Source organism: Euprymna scolopes, chromosome 29, assembly GCF_053919585.1.
Source record: "Euprymna scolopes isolate OS-2025 chromosome 29, ASM5391958v1, whole genome shotgun sequence".
In the NCBI taxonomy this organism is placed as follows: domain Eukaryota; kingdom Metazoa; phylum Mollusca; class Cephalopoda; order Sepiida; family Sepiolidae; genus Euprymna; species Euprymna scolopes.
Window position 1 is genome coordinate 2,359,029 of NC_136510.1, and position 3,750 is coordinate 2,362,778.

Below are 3,750 nucleotides of genomic sequence, written 5' to 3' on the forward strand. Positions count from 1 at the left end.
AAACAGAAAAAAAAGTTATGCGCACACACCAGAGGTGACACAACCACATCCTTAGACACATATAAGCATACATAGACAGACGATCACGGTTGCGCACATATATAGACCCGATAAATAAGAGACACACGTGCGTAATAATAAAAGACTCATGTCAATAATAATAATCATCGCAGAAAAAAAAAAAATTCTCCCGCCCCCTTCGCAACGTTACACAAAGTTATGACTGTCTATCTGTGTCTTGGGTTCAGACTGCTGAAAAGCAGAACCTGGTCACCGGAAGTGACACCAGGGATAGTCCATTGTCAGAATCTATTTTATTACTTAATTCAAGATGATTGACATACGGACAGTCTCGGGGCAATATTCACTTAGATTCTTTTTTACATTTTTAGGCGCATCTCGCCTCTCTCGCTTCCCGGTTCCAACTGCCTGAAACTTTGCTCTACCTCTCAAATACGTGAAGTCATTTCTATGCAATATCATTCGACACCTGCATTTCTAGCGCATTTTGTTAAGGAAGGTAATCTTAGACCACATATCGCTTCAATTACACCAACTGAATAGGGTCTATTTCCGTTAGCTGCCAGGTTATCATGACATGTAATTCATACTAAACACAATCTCTACTTACTGGCGTAGGGTTTTAATATAGAACAATTAGTGATGGGACAATTCCAATATTTTTCCCGATTCCGATTAATCATTCTAATATTATTAACAATGGAATTTTTGTTTAGTTTTAAGTACAGATAGCGAGTAGGGAAAATTGTTGGCTGTGGTTGTAGCTAGACGAGTGCTTATTGTGAACGTTTTACAATAGGAGAGATTTCTCATCAACTTATATTGGACTTCATTTGATTATGAATCTGCTCACACATGGAAGCACAATCGTGAGGCTTCATTTTATTTAGTGAGAGAGTTTGTTCACGAGGGATACCTAGGTTAAAGTTAATTCTTTCTTACTTGTTTTTTTACTTGGGAATTGAGAGATGCAGACGGGCAGACATGAAGGTGACATTCTATCGTTTCTAGCACGTTTTAGTCCAGGGAGATAATTTTGATTCCCTGCTTCAATCAAGCCACAGGTAGTTGATATATTTCTGTTTGCCACCAGGTTATCCTGACATGTACTAATATAACTCTTGCCAAAATTCATACTAGTTAACATAATCTTTACTTACTGGCGTAGGGTCCCAATAAATAACAATAATAATAGAATTAATAATTGTTACTAATAATAACAAATAATATAACACCAACAAAATTTACTTATTATTTTTACATCTAATATATAAAATTATCTTGTCAAATTTTCAAATTTTGTCATTGATAGAAGTTGATCTGATGAATCAATATTTGATTCAGATTAGCCAATATTCTTTTTTTTTCTTTGATTATGTTTGTTTTTAATAAAAACTTTTTTTGCTTAATTTTTTCTTTCACATAATTGTTATTCTGACTCGGAACATTATTAATATGGAACAATTTTTACTAATCATTTTCACAGTTTCAGCTGCTTACATTCTTCATAAAAAATACTACATTTCTGTAACAGCTTTAACATAAACAATTATATATGTTTACACGAAATATTACACAATTTCTTTTTTCAAAATATTTATATAAAAGTGTGTAGCATAAGCAATGCTAGACGATGCCAGGTAACCTTGCTAGCCTAGGATAAAGTTGTTGTTTGAAATTTAATTCTACTTGAAATAGATGTTTAATTATAATATAAAGTAGAAAGATGATATTTAGAGAAAAAATATAAACAAAATAGATTTTACGTTTATGAATTTTTGAGACGAGGTTTGGTTATATGTATTATTATTCATTGGACCACTGTTCTCATCTTGAGTGTGATTTTCACAACGTTTCGGTCAATATAACCTCCGACCTTCTTCAGGTGTATCTTGTCGAACTCTGGAATGTTTCTGTTGAACTCGGGAATTTGGACAGAATTTCAAGCGGAACCCTTTATTTATTTCACGGGGGTAGCATGCTCTTATTCTGTCAGCTATTACTGTATAGAGGTCCTAAGTAATTCGCAAATGTATATTTCGGTCGCCCACACTGAGGATTGAACCTTCAACCTTCAGGAGAATACCCTTTTTACAATTGATTTTTCCCAGAACTCTAACCACTGCGCCATAGGTACTTGCGGATAATTCTAGTACAAATTATAGGAGCCTTAAATTAATAACAATAATTTAAAAATAGATCTGACCTCTGGCGATCTGACGTAGTCTGATGTAGAGGTCACTTAAGATTTTGTGGATCCTAGAATGACATGTGGAGATTTAGTTGAGTTTTTGGAGCTTACAACAGAAGTTGGGTTTCTCCAAATGACCAGGAAGCAGGTCGGATCTGACTGGAAATGTGAATAAGAATGGTACTTCCAATTTTGAGAAGAAATGACTACCGGAATAAAGAAATGCAAATATTTTATCGATGATTTCCGTGTTGATCTTTTTATTCAGAGAAATTAAAGATCTTTATTCTAGGTCTGATGGTCCAAACAAGTGAACCAAGAACCGGCAGAATGGAGCCTATCGAACGAGAAGGTATTGTCCCCTTCAATGTCTTGTGAACAGTCCCTTAAATGTTATACACACGTGGACATAAGCACTAGACGATCAATGTATAGATATATGGTAGCTTCCTTCAATCTTGACAGACTATAGATACCCATTGTAACGATACCTGTATGTGGATTTTTTTTGTGTGGCACGAGTTGTGCAATCTCCAACCACACTTCCTTCTCCTGAGTCAGCATTCTTAAATATCAGTGGCAAGTGGAGGTTCAGGACGACTGAAAACAATGCCGAGATAAACAGAGAGAGTACATACAGTGTTAGTGTCACCCATTTAGTACTAGCCAGGCTCAACATTGCTTAACTTCGGTGATCTGACGAGAACTGGTGTGCCAACGTGATTATTCTGTATATACGATTATAGAAAAATATATAGTTATTATGTATACTAGGCTCGGACAACAGCATATTCTTTTCATTGTTTTGACTCTCGAGTATGTATCCGTTGATATCTTATATGCTTTTACATAGAGTGATGCGGTTCTCGGTTGATTAACTGAGTCTGTGTCGGATATATACTCGAGAATCAAAACAAAGATAAGAATATTCTGTTGTCATAGCTCTAATTATTGCAAATATAGGCGACAAACACATTTTAATTACAGTTTTTTTTTTTTACTGTATATAAATAGCGTTTTGATCTCATTCATATTTCTGACTAGCGACTGTGCCACATCGGCACACACAACGCCGAGTCAAACACAAAATCGAGTGCACTTAACATCAAGTACACTCAACATCATCTTACCATCAATGCTTACCTTGTGAACTCAGAGTATGGGAAATTCCATATGCAAAAAACAAAATCACCGAAAAAACAAAACTACCCTAAGGGTAAGGATAATGAGTAAACGTTGGATAAAATGGTTAAAGTTATTACGAACTTGCCAGGATTCGAACCTGGAATCTTCTGATCCGTAGTCAGATGCGTTATCCATTGCACCACAAATCCTGTCCGTATGTTACCGCGACTGTATACAGACAGTGTTAAATTCCATTGAGATGGGCAGGTAACTTTTTTCGGCAATTGCATGAAACGGACCAAAAATCCTTATTTTGGGCTTTTTGTGTGATTCGGTGTTGTTCGTTACAAACCATATATAGATAAGGACAATCTAGGGACTCACACCTTTCATGGAAAAAAAGAATTTTTCAA

General features: G+C 35.5%; 1 non-coding gene across 1 annotated transcript; it reads right to left on the bottom strand.

The window, feature by feature from the left end:
• Nucleotides 1-3,473: 3,473 nt before the first annotated feature.
• Nucleotides 3,474-3,546, bottom strand: Trnar-acg (transfer RNA arginine (anticodon ACG)). The gene has a single exon. It is a non-coding gene; the product is annotated as a tRNA-Arg (tRNA).
• Nucleotides 3,547-3,750: the final 204 nt, after the last annotated feature.